Source organism: Ambystoma mexicanum, chromosome 1p (genome assembly GCF_040938575.1).
Source record: "Ambystoma mexicanum isolate Mex_15411 chromosome 1p, UKY_AmexF1_1, whole genome shotgun sequence".
NCBI classification, from domain to species: domain Eukaryota; kingdom Metazoa; phylum Chordata; class Amphibia; order Caudata; family Ambystomatidae; genus Ambystoma; species Ambystoma mexicanum.
In genome coordinates this window covers 798,313,157-798,329,045 of record NC_090921.1, presented here as the reverse complement: position 1 = coordinate 798,329,045, position 15,889 = coordinate 798,313,157, and the positions used below count along the sequence as shown (strand labels likewise).

General features: G+C 50.9%; 1 protein-coding gene across 4 annotated transcripts in view; it reads right to left on the bottom strand.

Annotated features, from left to right (window-relative positions):
* TDRD10 (tudor domain containing 10) overlaps positions 1 to 15,889 on the bottom strand; it is a 1,872,714-nt gene that overhangs the window by 233,220 nt on the left and 1,623,605 nt on the right. The window lies entirely within an intron of this gene.

Below are 15,889 nucleotides of genomic sequence, written 5' to 3'. Positions count from 1 at the left end.
TGAAAGCGCAGTTTGTAAGGTAGTCACTGGGCGTGTCACCAAGGAAGTTTGATTGGCTGCAGACACATCCAGCTGATGCGCTCTACTAATGGATGTTCTACAAAGATCTTTGTCAAATTCTCTGGATGCAGGTCTCATCGGTGCTGTGGAGATGTCAAAACCCAATGACATTAACACAGGGCCTGCTTCTAGCAGTGCGTCAGCTATAAGTTTGGACTGCAGGTGTAGTATTACTGTGTCGTTTTTAGATTCACTGAAAAATTCCACAATTTTCAGATCACCAGATTCAATAGCTCTGAGGCTCCGAACAAGATGAGACAACTCCAATACGTTATGGTGATTTAAGATTAGATCGTCCGAGGACTCTATGCATTCCAGCAGTATTTGATGAGCCAATGGTGTGTTTAGTGTGTTACCTCGCTTCTTTGGATCTTTTGGGGATTGGAGGAGTGTTTTTAAAGCTGTCTCTCCCAGATTGTCTCAGTTCAGTTGTAGGATCGATGCTCGACTCTGGTTGTATATCAAGTGTGCAAGCCTTTTTTTGGTCTTTTTGGTTGTGGGATGTATTAGACCATACTGACTCTGACTTGCAACAAAAATTGTTTGAGAATCAGGTGCTCTGAGGTTACCGTCCGTTTTGTTAGTTTTTGCTACTATCTTACGACGTTTTTCGTCGAGTGTCATAAGCATGGGCTCAGATTTGTCAAGGAGATCCTGCGATGTTGAGATTTGCTGCATCACTTCGCACCGTCTTACTTCTTTAATGTGTTGTAGAGGCAATGTTGTGCCGGACGCCTTCGCTCTGCAGGGCAGACCAGGCACATGAGGTGCTTTGGCCACTAATTGTGGTAGGGCAGACAGTTGTGGCATTCGGGAGCCGTTCAACGCTCCGTCAGTGTTGTCAATCGTTTGGTCGCTGTTAGAGGGGCCGGCCACTTCTCTGATTTCCTTCAGTGCTTTAGCCTCTGATTGTGGTAGTACAGGCAGTTGTGGCAGTTGGGAGGCGGTCAGTGCTCCATCAGCGTTGCCACTCATTTGGTCGTTGTTAGATGTGGCGGCCGCTTCTTTGATTCCCTCATTCTGACACGGCTCCAACCCATCATTGTCGTTGTAGGTTGACATGTTCATTAGTTCCTCAGAGATATTACACAAATCATTTGTCGGCTCAACAACTTGGTCAAGCACAATTGTAGCTTCGTTAGTAGGGACTTTGAGTACTCCCTGTGTCTCTTTCATGATTGTGCTGTTAACTGTGACGTTAATAGTTTTGATGTTTCTTAAGAATTTCCGTGAATCGTTTCCACGCTTTGTTTTCTTCAGGCGTTGATTTTTTGATTTTTTTGCACAAGTGTCTCTGGGGTTTTTTGAAGTCCCACTGGTTTTAGTGATGGTCTTAGAAGTTTTAAATATGTCAAAAAGATCAGGGGAATTGGCGTCGGTATCTTTGTTTGTCGATACAGAGTCCTTGGCAACCAGGGAAGGCTGTGGAAGCAGGTCAGAGGAGGACGCTTATTGAAGGACTAGAAGGGCCAAATTACTTGGAGATTGACTCGCCAAAATAATGTTGTGGAATAGCCTGACTTTCGCCTTTTCTTTTTCGGCCAATGAAAGAGCTCCAGCCATCTTTAGAGCACTTACTTCACCATCAGAAATAGCAGGGGGAGGAAACTCGTGTGACTGGGTGACTCCCTCTAGAGTTGAGGCTGTTGGATCCGTTCTGGCCTCGTTCCCTGGAGTAGTGTTTGAGATTGGACTCTCAGGTGTTAAATCTGTTGTTGGAAATAATTTAGTTCCAGCTTCATTCACCACGGACAAAACAGTTATACTGGGGGAATGGCCCCTGAGATTGCAAATAGGAGTCGCGTCAGTACATAAGTTTTCCTCGACGTGTCTTTCACGCTTATTTTCCCATTCATAAAGTGTTTCAGACTTTTGTTGGAATAAATTCAGTGCTTGTTTCGCCACTTCGGCTAGGAGTTTCTTGTCCAAGTTTGCATTTTTGGCGATTTCCACTGATGATGCCATAGCCAGCTCAGTCTTTTTTTGCATTCGGACCATCGGACCAGAGAATCTTTATGTGTATTGGTTGTGTTTTCGATGGTCATAAGCTTAGTGTTCATCATCGATACTGAAGTTACAAGTTCTTTTATGTTGTCGTTAAGATGTTCATACATTTTAAGAAATGGAGCAGTTGTTAGAGTCATTGACGATATTATAATGGCTTGAAGGTCTCTCATTGGGAGATCTTGTTCCACGTTAGCAGCTTCGTCCGCTTCCACTCGTGCTCTACACTTTCTATTAAGTGAAAGACGTCTGATTTTCGGGAACAGACGCTCCATTATAGAGGAGTCAGAGGATGATGAATCAGTTGAGGAGATAACTTGCTCGTGATCGGCAGTTAGCCTTTCCTCACCCAGGAGTTGCTCGTTTAGTGGGTAATTTTGCAAACTTTCCATTAGAACAGCACCCATTTTGGGTTTTTTCGTTTGTAAGCATTGTAGATAGGTTGAAATGCTTGAGTCAGCTCTTCTTCTTTTGGATAGGCCGTTTGCATGGGGCTTCTGCAGTTTATTGTCTTTCACTGTTGCCGATGAACTCGGAGTTGGACTCTGAGTTACAGGGAGTTTAGCAGAGACCTCAGGCCTGTTAGACCTTTCACTTGGCGTTAGTTTATGGCATCTGTCTTTATTCATCCTAGTGAGATCGGTTAATAATTTGTTAACGACATCTAAGGAGTTTCTACGATTTCCATCTTGTTTGGATTCGACGCTCTTAAACTCACTCCTAAGGGATGTAGTAAGGGATGTATTAAGTAATGAGTGATTAAGAAGCACATCTTTAGTTGGGTCACAGACTGGGTTTGTGCCCGCCTGAGGTATCGTGAATACATTATCGTCATCAACGTTATCATGAGTCAGTTCACAGGAATTCAAAGGCGACGACATCAGTTTTTCATATGCATTGTAGAATCTAGGACACGGGGACCCGGTGCTTGGGCCATTACACTCCCCTGTGTAATGATTGTGTTGGAGTGGAATAGTGGCCAAGAGTCCAGTGTCAGTGTCGTCGCAATTTGTCAAAAGATCCACACTCTCCATGAGTTTGACAAATTCCACATTGTCCAGTGTTACCAAGGGCATCGCTCGCACAGTGCAGGAGCTTGAGCCGTTGTCCGCATCAAGTTGTTTGCAGTTGGATATGTGCTTTTCATTGGTTATAACCGCGATAACACTTGTTTCACAGCAAGGTTTGTGTTGTAACAATTGGACAGACAGTTCATCAGACAAGACGTTACAGTCGACACTGCTACTTTTGGAATTCATGGTTAGTGTTTCGTCACTTGGAATTGCTTCCCTCGTTGTAAACAAGATATCTGATGCATGGGGAGGATAAACCTCAGTAAGTACATTAGGGGTGTTGGGGATGAAAACACTTACTTGTTGTCTGCTCTCGGCAGTCCGCAGTCCAGTCGACTGACAAGGAAACACTGGTGCTGACGGTGACACAGATCCAGGTCTTGAAGCGAGCAGTGTAGGGGACTCAGCTGTCGGCAAAGAGGATTCCATGCCCGGGCTTAGAGTGTCGTTACCCAGTTTCCGTTGAGCCTGTGTTTTCACAGCCGTAATGTTTGCTTTCACTTTCGTAGTGACCGGCATGATTACGCGGCCTGAGCAAGATGCCGAGAGGGACTAGGCTATAGTGAAACAATTGATAGCCCAGGACGCCTCTGACTCTTACAGCGCCAAACAGCCGCACAACAGTCAGCGCCCTTTACCCCGGCGGGCTTACCGCCGCAAGGGTGGCAGCCTCGGCGTTTTATCTGCGTCCAAGGTCACGTGATGGATCACGTGGCAAATGTGGCCCCGCCTCCTCCAGGAAGCGCAGAGATGCCGGCAAGAGCACAGTAGCAGCTTGCAGTGCCGGTTCAAAAGGCAAAGTCCTTCAGGGTAAACAAAGCAAGTTCATTCACAGAAGCAGCACACAGTTCTTTGACCTTTCCTTAATTTGCCATTTGCAACTTTCGTTCAACACAGTTCAGTTTCTTATCGTGCTCTCCCCTCGACTCACCGGCTCTGATGAACCGCTTGCCTTTTCTTGTCTGTGGGGTCAAGGCCAGTACCACGGTAGCAAGCGTCTCTTCCTGTTCTGATTATCAGTGTAGGCAGGTACCGTTGACATCTGCTGCAACACACGTTGGCTATTGCCGGCGGTCTTACGATTCCTTCCATGGAGGCTTTGCGGGTCTGGGTCGGCAAGGGCAAGGTCACTTCTCTTCTTGCCACCCTTTTCTGTTATCGCCGCCTTTCTCCTCCTCTTGAACTGCCGTGCTTGGATAGCTGTTTCGTTATGCGGTCTGCCTTGCTCGTCATGTGCTCTCGTGCTCCACCTTTTATCCCTGTGGGGAAGGGAAAGGGCCGTCCGGTGTGTGTGATCCTGGTCAATTGCCTGACCGTTGAATTGGGACATGTCAGGTAAACTGCTTTGGTGTTAGTCCTTTGTCTTTCGTGGTGTGCAAAAGGGTTTGTGTCGGAAAAGGGGTGGGGGGGTAGAGTGTCAGGGTGCCCTACATAGTATGATGGGGAAAAGGTGTTGGAAGAAGGGGGATACCGTTTCTTACCCGTCGGTGTCCCACTTCCACTCCCGAGAACCCCCCATCCAGGTGATCCTCCCTCGCTGGTCCACCCCCAGGAACTGGACCCAATACCGATGGCCGTGTCCTGGCCACCTGGATGACAGATCCCCCGGGGACTAGTAAGTGAGACACCTTCAAGTTTCTCACACGGGCAGAGGGGTGAGGCTTTGTGCGGGAACACACACAGACGCCTCGTTAGTCCGAGGATGTGTGTGAGGCTTTTACCCTGAAATAGAAACAAAAAAGAAAGCGCACAAGGCAGCGATTCAACTTCGCCAACATGGCTGCCCTTTTCATCAGCACCGGAGCTCCTCCAAGGGTTGCCATGGGAACGAGGTTGCATCGCTCCTTATTGGCCCAATACGTCCTTAAACAACCAATCCGGTGCCGGCAGGTGATTAAGCCGGACCCCCACCCAAAGGCCCCACTCCTAAGGCTCCTGTCTGTGCTTGTCCGGGCATAGAAGGGGCCCCCCCCTCTTCCGAATCATGAAGCAGCCTCCTGATGTAGCCGGTGCTCCGCACCTCCCCGTTCTCTGCAGATCGTCAAGTGAGTGATGGATGAAGTCTTCCACTGCCTCCTCCACTATCAAAACAAACATATCTGTACCTTTCTCACTCTGCTTTTCTGCTTCACCTTATCTTCCTCTTCTTCACTGTACTTTGTGCCCTTGTTTGATTTTCAAACCTAGGTGTGTATGTTTTTAACATACTGCACCCCAAATTTTGCATTGCATTTTGTGCCCGTCCTGTAACTACTAGGCCGCTAGGTGAGTTTGGGCTAGGACTGTGCAGTCCAGCCACCCTTCTCTCCATCTATCCTCTAAAACTCTGATGGTACTCACATCTCTCATCTCTTCTCTAACTGCTACACTATCACCTACCCTCACTCTCTCATGAAGTCTGGAAGGAAAAAAATCACTAAAAAAGTGCCAACCCTGGGCTACCCATCGCAGACACCTATGTCAGCAGAACTTCCAGACAGGTCTTCAACGATATCCTCTTCTAGGTCCCCTCCCCAGCCCTATGGACACCTCATCTATACTCTACTCTACTCTCGCCCCTTTCACTTCCTCTCCCATTACTGGTGGCACCAAGTGGGAAGTCGTCTTGGCGGGCTTCTCATCATCCCGCTGCATCATTAATGTCTACCACACTGGGACTATCTTGGTTCAGGGTCCTCAACCCAGCATCCTTCTCTTCGACCGGTGCCTGTCGTCCCTCATTAACTTCCTTCCCTCACCTGCCACTCCCCAACCACTCTCTCTGTCCCTCCTCCTCCGACTGGTGTACCACGCCCCTGTACTCCTCCACGGAAAACCTTCAAAGGCGCAGTCTTACTTCACGTGGCCACACTTAACGCCTGCTAAGTCATCAAACACTCTACAGACATCTGCCTCCTTCTTGAAGACACTAACCTTGACATTCTCGCTCTTACCATGACATGGTTCAATGCCAGCTCAATCACTGCTTTTGACTCCCATCTCCATGATGGCTACACAATCATTTCCAAGCCAGGACCTAACCGTGCTGGCGGTGCGGTTGCCTTAATCTTCCCTGAATGGGTTCCTTCCTCCCACATACCCACCCAGCTTTACTCTTCCTTTGAGAGCTTGGTTTGCAAGTAGGTCATCTTTGCCTTTTCCTCTCTGGCCATTGCCACGATCTACAGCTGCCCAGGCGCTACAGCTCTGTTCCTCTCTGAATGGGCAGATTTCTGTTCCTCTCAACCTCCTCCAAACTCCTGCTCTTGGGCGACTTCAACATCCACTTAGACTCCCCCCATCACACAATCCAATCTTCCTTGACCTCTGCACCTCGCTCTCCCTATCCATTCTCTCTTCAGGTCTGACTCACACGGAAGGATACACTCTTGATGCCCTCATCCACTCTGATCTTTCACCCCCCCCACCCACTGATCACACCTCTCTCCTGGTCAGACCACTCTCTCCTGCTACCTGGGGCCCCTCGGCCTCTGACCACATTTCCTCCAGCCCTGCCAACCTAGTTCACGAACATCCGTCCAATGAAATGAGTGTCAGCTGCTGCCTTCACATCCACCTTCATCCTTCCCTTTCACTCAACCTCTAGCTCTGCTCTCAGCAACCTCCATCTGGCCATTACTAACACTATGGACATTCTTGTCGCAGTCATGAGGATCCGCCTGTAACCTGCCTCCAAGCGTAACACCTGGTACGACTCCAAACTTGCAGCTCTGAAACTCAAGTGCAGAGCTGCAGAACATAAGTAGCAAATCTCAGGCTCACCCCCTGACAAACTGGCCTGCCGCCCGCTCCAAAGGCAATATAGACTCTCCATCCGTGCCAAGGAAAGGGCCCACATTCAGGCACGGGTATCTGGTGCATCCAACAACATGGCAGAACTCTTTAAAATCTGCAGGGAACTAGCTAAACCTTCTGCAGTCTTCTCCCCTTTTCAGTCCCAGGCCCTCTGCAACGCACTGGCCACAGACTTTACCACTAAAATTCTGGCCACCCTTGCTACCCTCTACCCCAACCCCTCCCACATTCCCTTGCCTCCTATGGCCTCCCACCCTCCTCCTTCCTCCCTCCTCCTTCTCCTGTCACACCTGATGAGGTCACCAGAGTTGTCCGCTCTATGAAGGTCTCATCCAAACAGGTTTCCCCTTGCTCCTACAGAACCATCAAGGGCAACATTGGCTCTCTTGCCCCGGCAACTACTCTTTTGCTACTGGTTCTTTCCCCTCTGCCCTCAAGCACTCCCTTGTGCGCCCTCCCCTGAAAAAACCTTCAGCAGACCCTACTTGTCCAGCCGACTACTGCCCTATTTCTACCCCCCTCCTTGGGAAACTCCTGGAGAAGCTGGCCTTTCCCCAATTTACCTCACACAGTGAACTTGTTGGCGGTCTCCACGACAATAAATCTGGATTCCGAGCATCCACAGGCACAGAAACTGCTCTTCTGAACACCTGTGAAGAACTGCCCGCATCCCACATCTCTGGACTCTTAACTCTCCAGCTGTCCACATTCTACTCGATCTCTCCACTGCCTTTTGACACGGTCAACCACTCCATCGTCATAAAAAACTCCACGATAACCTGGGTATCTCGGAGCGGGCACTGGACTGGCTGACGTCCATCCCAGGACATTTTAGGCTCCTTTTCCTCCCCCATCTCTAACTCCACCTGCGGCGTCACCAGGGTGCCAACCTTTCTCCCTGACTCTAACATCTATCTTGCTCTGCTTGCACACCTAATCTCCACCTTCTCCGCTAACTTCCAGTGTTATGCAGAGGACACACAACTCTTCTTCAAACTTGCCTCAGATCTTCTCCTTACTTCTTTCATCATTCCTGACTGCCTATCTGCCATCCAGTTCTGGTGTGCCTCCAATGATCTCTGCCTCAATGCCAGCAAGACTGAGATCCTTCCCATTGGGACTCCTGTTCCCTCTTTCTTCCCCTCATTCTGGCCACACTCTATGGGCTCTCCCCCTTCTGCTTCATCTGAAGCCAGAAACCTTGGAGTCATCTTCTACTCCTCTCTTTCCTCCCTCTCTCACATTCAGGACCTTGCCAAGAAGCCCCACTTTCAACTCCACCTCCTCAAAGGAAAACTTCCTTTCCTCACTTTCCCCCAGAAGCTCAATGTCTCTAGAGCTCTGGTTCTCTCTAGACTAGACTACTGCAATAGCCTCTTCCTTGATCTACCCTGTTATTCTCTACGACCCATCCAGCTAATCCAGAACAGGGCTGCAACACTTATTACTTGGCCTCAAGCCCAGACCGCATCTCTCCAGCCCTGAAATCTCTCCACTGGCTACCGGTTACTGCAAGGATCAAATTCAAATCCCTCTGCATCATCCATAAGGCTGTCTGGGGCATGGGACCACGCCATCTACAACTGTAGCTCACTAAATAATCTCCCTCCAGATCCTTCTATTCCTCCGGCATAAATGCTCTGAGTGTCAAGCGCTTCGCTAAACAGCGAGCTGGTGGCCAATCTCTTTCCTCGGCTGGCTCCCTCCTATGGAACAGCCCCCCCCCTTCCGCTTGAGCCGGATCTCCTCAAATTCCGGAAGCTCCCAAGACCTTTCTTTTCGCATCCTGCTTCCCTTCCTCCCTCCTCTGTTAAATCCCACAGTTGCTGAGATTGGTGACCAGGGCTCTTCTGTGTCCACCTGGGGCCTGGCCTCACACACCCAATTGCCTTCAGCCTCTGCCCGCTCCCAGCACTTGCCTTGGAACCCACTGGCCTGTGCTATCACAGGCCTGCACTTAACTATTTATTGGCAGTTGACCACTCTCATCAAGTCACTTAAGAGCTGCCTACCCCCAAGTACTTCCCCCGTTGTACTCCTAGCACTTAAAACCCTTGCTCCTCGCTTCTCTCTCGCTGCACTTGCACGTTCTGAATGCTCACAAGGTCTAGTAGGACCGTCTCGATCATTTATTGTTATTTTTGCACCTCATTCTCATGTTCCCTCCCTTCTGCCCTGTGGACTCTGTGAAACACAATGTACTTTCTGTATAAGCGTCTTACAAATACACAATAAATAAAATAAACAAGGATTCCGTCCCAGAGGAACCAACCAAACAATACCCACCTCACGAGGTGGGGGCATTCCACAGAATGATCACAAAAGCTTGTGAAGAGTCTGGCCTCACACCCTCTGAGAAGGATTGTTTGTTTGCTCTTATGAACAAGAAAGGGAAGTCCGCAATTTCCATCCCTATATTCGTTCATGTGTGGGAGGAATGCCACCTTCTCATGAAGAAACCCTTCCCAGAACTGGCTCTCAAGGGACGACTGGAGAAAAAATGTAGGGCATCAGGCTCTACACCCAAATTAAGTCTACTCCAGATTAAGTGGTTTCAGCAGCAGCAGCAGGGAGCGAAGCTCAACGCAAGGGTCCACATGCTTAGTTCCTCCCGACAACGAGGGGCAGAAATCAGACGTCTTTGTTAAAAAGGTCTTGGCCATTGGAGCGAGAGCAATAAACCAACCATTCGTCCCAGGTTATTTTGGGCACCTTCTCCTCAGCTACCTCTTTATGCTTTATGCACCTGTTTGGTCCCTCAGGGCTCCAACCTCTCCCCTTGGCTCTTTAACACTTACATTGCTCAGCTGTCACTCCCTCATTTCCTCCTTCTCCCCCAACTTCCAGTGTTACGCAGATGACACACAACTCTTTCTCAAACTTCTTGCTGACCCTCTTTCATCTTCCATCGTCCCAGACTGCCTATCTGCCATCCAGTCCTGGTGCACTTCCAACTATCTCTGCCTCAATGCCTGTAAAACTGAGATCCTTCCTATTGTGACCCATGCTCCCTCTTTCTTCCCTCACTCTGGCCATCCTCTATGGGTTCTCCCCCTTTGCCTACATCTGAAGCCATAAACCTTTGAGTCATCTTCGACTCCTCTCTTTCCTTCCTCCCTCACATTCAGGACATTGCCAAGGAGTCCAACTTTCAACACTTCCTTCTCAAAAGAATTCTCCCTTTTCTCACTTTCCCCCAGAAGCTCAATGTCTCTAGAGCCCTGGTTCTCTCTAGAATAGACTCCTGCAATAGCCTTCTCTTGAATCTACCCTCTTCCTCTCTACGACCCCTCCAGCTAATCCAGAATAGGGCAGCAAGACTTATCCTTGGCCTCAAGTCCTGTGACAGCATCTCTCCTAACCTAAAGACTCTTCACTGGTTCCCGCAGTTGCAAGGATCAAGTTCAAATCCCTCTCATCATCCATAAGGCTGTCTGGGGCCAGTAACCACGCTATCGGCAACCTGCTCTCACTAAATACTCTCCATCTAGACTTCTACGTTCCTCTGGTACCAACTCTGTGTGTGTCAAGTGTTTCCTCAGTTGGCTCCCGGTTATGGAACAGCCTCCCCCTTCCTCTTCATCTTGAGCCGGACCTCCTCAAATTCTGGAAGCTCCCAACGACTTTCCTTTTCACCTCCGCTACTAATCCCACAGTCGCTGTGATTGGTGACCAGGGCCCTTATGTGTCCTTCGAGGCCCTGGCCTGCCACATCCAATCGCTTCAGCCTCTGCCTACACATAGCACTTGCCTTGACACTTACTGGCCTTCGCCACTGTAGGCCTGCCTTTACCCATTTATTTTTACAGATGAAAGTTCCCTAGCACTTCCTACACTGGGCACTTACACCTGCTGCTCACTGACGAGCACGAGCACTCCAGCACTTAACCCCTCGCCTTCTTCCCCCCTCGCTCCCTGCACTTGCATGCTCTGAAGGCTCACAAGGCCTAGTAGGTTTGTCTTTATCCTCCAGTGTATTAAATGTTTTCTATTGCATGGTCACTCATTGTTGCCCTTTGGGCACTTTGAAACACAATTTACTTGTTGTATAAATGCCTAACAAATGTACAATTAATAAGACATGCATTACTTACCGTAATAGCATTTCTGATGATTGCATCTGCTTAGATTCACATGCTGTCCGTATAGACTGACATCCAGTGGTAACCGCAGAGTATTGCATCTTGTTTTTCGGTGACCGAAAGGGGACGTCGGCATAGGCGTGTCTGTAACACTATCCCTATTGTGACGTGTAGTGTACCCAAAATCCCTCATGCGTCAAGGTCCCTCCGATTGTATTTTTTGTGCCATGAGGGAGCCCAAGGCTATTGTGAACGAGTACATGAAGAGAGAAAGTAGTAAGACGTCTATGTTCCTTCCACCCCGAGCGGGGAGGAAGGGTGGGTGCATGTGAATCTAAGCAGATAAAATCATCAGAAGAACAAGTTACTTACCAACTGGTAAGGTTCTTTCGATTGGATGTTCCTCCAACGTATTCCTCATCTTAGATGTATTCCATCCAGCTTTGCTGCTCTTCAGAAATTTTTACAGCAGAGGGCGCCGTGCGTCAATGTTGTCGTGTCGATGGTCCCTCGAAGGCCTCCGTCGAGGGTGACGTCATCGGGTGTATAAGTAGCACACGCGGCGCCCGTTGACCTCAATTCTGTTTTTCCACTTTTTATCTTTGATCTTGTACTGTGTAGATTGTGCCGGCAGACAGGTATCAGCCTTGCGAGATTTGAGATGGCAATAACCCGGAAAAATCTACAGAGGGGTAGGCTGGGAGGGCGATGAGGAGCACGTTGGAGGAACATCTAATCGAAAGAACATTACCAGTTGGTAAGTAACTTGTTCTTCGAGTGGATTGTGTCCTACAACGTATGCCTCATTTAGATAGACTCCCAAAGCAGTATGGACAATTCCTCTGGAGGAGGGGGTAGATTTTTTGATACTCTTAGATGGCTGAGTATAGTACTGCTTTTCCAAAAGTTAGCTCCCTAGACTGGGAAGCACGGAGGCTATAGAATTTTGAGACGGTGTGTAGCGAAGACCAAGTTGCTGCTTTCGCAAATGGACCTTATTGGAACACCTCTTTGAAGGGCCATGGAGGAGGCGATGCCCCTGATGGAATGAGCCCTTAACCCTTCCGGAGGGTCTTTTTGAGCTAGTCTGTAGCATTCTGAAATGCAAAGCACGATCCATCGTGAAATTGTCTGTTTTGTCACTGATTGACCCAGTTTCCTTCCTGTGTAACCTATAAACAGCTGGTTGTCCACTCTAAGTCTGGAAAGTCTAGAGATGTAAAAGCTTAAAACTCTTTTTGTATCCAACCTGTGTAATCTTTCCTCCTCTTTTCGAAGGATGGGGTGGAGGATAGAATCCGGGTAAGACAATTTTCTGATTTAAATGAAAATCAGATATTACTTTCGGTAAAAGGAACAAGTTACTTACCTGTAACTGTTGTTCTCCAGCATGGGTCTGGCATGGATTCACATGCTCATGAATATTCCCCGTCGTCAGGCTGGGAATCCTCGGTAAAGAAAAAACCAGTATCAGTTTCGTTTCTGATCTGTCTTTCGTAGTAATAACCAATCACTGGTCTCTGCGTCATACTGACCACAGCCAATGACTGCCCTCTACCTAAGCACCGCCTCTGGCAGCCATCTTCAGATTTGGAAGCACGTGAAGTGGCAGTATGACCAAGTGAAGAGCCGCAGAGGGGTAGGCGGGAGGGTTCGCATGTGAATCCATGCCAGACCCATGCTGGAGAACAACAGTTACAGGTAAGTAACTTGTTCCTTCTCCAGCATGGGGTCTGGCATGGATTCACATGCTCATGAATAAAGAATACATAGCAGTACACACATGCACAACCACGGGAGGTGGCAAAGGCTCAACATTAAGCATCACATCAACTCAACATTAAGCATCTTACCTCCTCACCAGGCTCACCTCAGGCGAACAGGTTGCGCAGCACTGCTTGGCCGACCCTGGACTCCTCCCTGGAATCCCGGTCGACGCAGTAGAATTTCGTGAAGGTGTGCGTCGACCTCCACGTAGCAGCCCTGCATATGTCCAGCAGGGGCACACCAGATAGGAACGCCGTGGTAGCTGCGATCGCTCTGGTGGAATGGGCTCTCGGACGGCCAGGCAGCGGTCGGTTTGCCAACCGGTGACAGCACATGATACAGCCGGAGAGCCATCTGGAGATGGAAGCCTTCGAGAGAGCCTTCCCCTGATTGACAGGTCCAAAGTTCACAAAGAGTTGTGACGTCTTCCGAAAACCCTTTGTGCGGTCCACGTAGAACTTCAGCGCTCTAGCTACATCCAGCGAGTGCAAAGTCCTCTCAGCCGGCGACGAAGGCGACGGGAAGAACACAGGTAACACCAAGGGTTCGTTGAGATGGAAGTCCGACGGTACCTTGGGCATGAAGGAGGGGTGCGTCCTGAGCACTACCCTCGTGTCGTGGAAAGTCAAGTACGGGGCCTTGCAGGAAAGGGCCTGGATCTCTCCCACTCGTCGTGCGGAGGTGATGGCCACCAGAAAAGCTGTTTTCCACGATAGAAACTTCAACGGGGCCGAGTGCAGAGGCTCGAATGGAGGTCCCATGAGCTTGGTCAGCACCACGTTGAGCTCCCACGCCGGGGCCGGAGCCTTCACCGGCGGGAACGATCTGAACAGTCCCTTCATGAACTCTTTCACCAGACGATGAGACCACAAGGACGTCCGCCCCGTGGTTCTGGTGTATCGGGAGATCGCAGCAAGATGAATCTTGATGGACGCGTGTGCCAGACCAGCTTTGGCCAGCGTCAGCAGGTACGGCAGTACTTGGGGAGCCGTAATCCGTAGAGGGTTAATCTTCTGTGCGTGGCACCAGACAGAGAACCTCTTCCATTTGTGTCCGTAGCATTTAAGAGTCGAGGACGCCCTGGCCTTTGCAAGAACCTCTCTGCAATCGGCCGGTATGTTGTATCCTCCAAACTCTAGCGCTGCAGGAGCCAGGCCTGCAAGTTCAGCGACTTCGGGTCGTGATGGAGGATGGCGCCTCCTTCCCTGGAGAGTAGATCCGCGTCCGCCGGCAGCTTGATCGGCGGGGACGCTGACAAGTCCAGAAGGTCCGGGAACCATATCTGCCTCGGCCACGCAGGTGCGACGAGGATCATCCTGCACCGTGACCTCTTGAGCTGGTTGACGAGCCGGATTAGCAGAGGCAAGGGAGGGAACGCGTAGAGGAACAGGCCCTCCCAGGGGAACGAGAAAGCATCGCCCATGCTCCTCGTCTGGGGAAACCTGCTGGCGAACCTCCGGCACTTGGTGTTCGTCGCCGTCGCGAACAGGTCGATCTGGGGTGTGCCCCACCGTCGAAAGAGGCGATCCACCAGATCCTGCCGTAGTTCCCACTCGTGGCACGAGCGCAGCTCCCTGCTGAGTGAGTCGGCGATGGTGTTTTTTATCCCTGCCAGATGAAACGGCACCAGAAAAATCCCTTGGGCAACGGCCCAATGCCACAGGTCCTGCGCCTCCTTGGACAGCGCTGGGGACCTGGTTCCGCCCTGTTTCCTGATGTAAAACATGGTGGTGGTGTTGTCGGTGAAGATCCTCACCACCTTGCCCTTGAGGGACGGAAGGAAGGACCTGAGGGCCCAAAACACTGCACGGAGCTCCAGGACGTTGATATGCAGGGACTTCTCCGTCGGGAGCCAGAGTCCCCTTGCGTGCAGATTTTCGGTGTGCGCTCCCCACCCTTCCAGGGAAGCATCCGTGGTCACTGTCTCCTGGTGGGCTGGGGTCTGGAAGTCCATGCCCGCCGTCAGATGCGCGCGGGTGCCCCACCACCGTATCGCTCGTCGGAAACTCTCGTCGAGCTTGATCCTTTCCTCGAAGCTGCCTGTCGTCTGGATCCAGCGCGCATCCAGGAATTCTTGCAACGGGCGCATCCGGAGCCTGCACATGGGAATGAGGTAGATGCAGGAAGACATCATCCCGAGGAGGGACTTGATGGACCTCACTTTGGCCGCGTCGGCCACCAACATCCGTTGCACCTTGCCCAAGATGGTCCTGGTCCTCTCCTCCGACGGGGAGGCCAGAAGGGACACTGTGTCGAGCCTCGCTCCCAGAAACAGTGCGACTTGCGCGGGCACCAGGTGGGATTTGGCGTAGTTCACGGAGAATCCCAGGTCCGTGAGGAGTTGGACGGTCCTTGCCGTGTGGACCACGGCGAGCTCCCTCGTCTTGGCGCGGATGAGCCAGTCGTCCAGGTAGGGGTAGACGTGAATCCCCTGGCGGCGCAGCTGCGCCGCCACCGGTGCGAGGCACTTGGTGAATACCCTGGGTGCCGACCGTAGTCCGAAGGGAAGGGCTTTGAACTGGTAATGACGCCCTTGGACCACGAATCTGAGGAATTTGCGGTGCCCCTTTAGGATGGGAATGTGGAAGTAGGCATCCTCCAAATCCAACGACGATAGGAAGTCTCCTTCCTCCAGCTGACCCAGGACGTGCTGGAGGGTGACCATCCGGAACTTCTGCGCCTTGATGAACTTGTTCAAACGTCGCAGGTCTAGGATGGGGTGCCATCCTCCCGTCTTCTTCTTCACGAGGAAGTATCTCGAGTAGACTCCGGAGCCCCGAAGCCTCTTTGGGACGAGTTCGATGGCGCCCTTTCTGAGCATCGCCTTTACCTCCAGGAGAAGTTGAGGGACGTGAAGTTCTTTCCTGGCCACGGGGGGGACGCGCGGGCACCTTCTTTGAAACTCGAGCGCGTGGCCCCGGGCCAGGGCGTCCAGCACCCAACGGTCGGTGGAGATGGACTCCCACACGCTGACGAAGCCCGCCAGCCGGCCTCCCACCGGGGTGCTTCGGTGGGGGCCCGACCCCACGGCCGGTTCAATCCTGCTTGGACGCGGCCTTGCCGCCTTGACCTCCTTGGCGACGACGGCGGGGTCCGCTAGACTTGCCT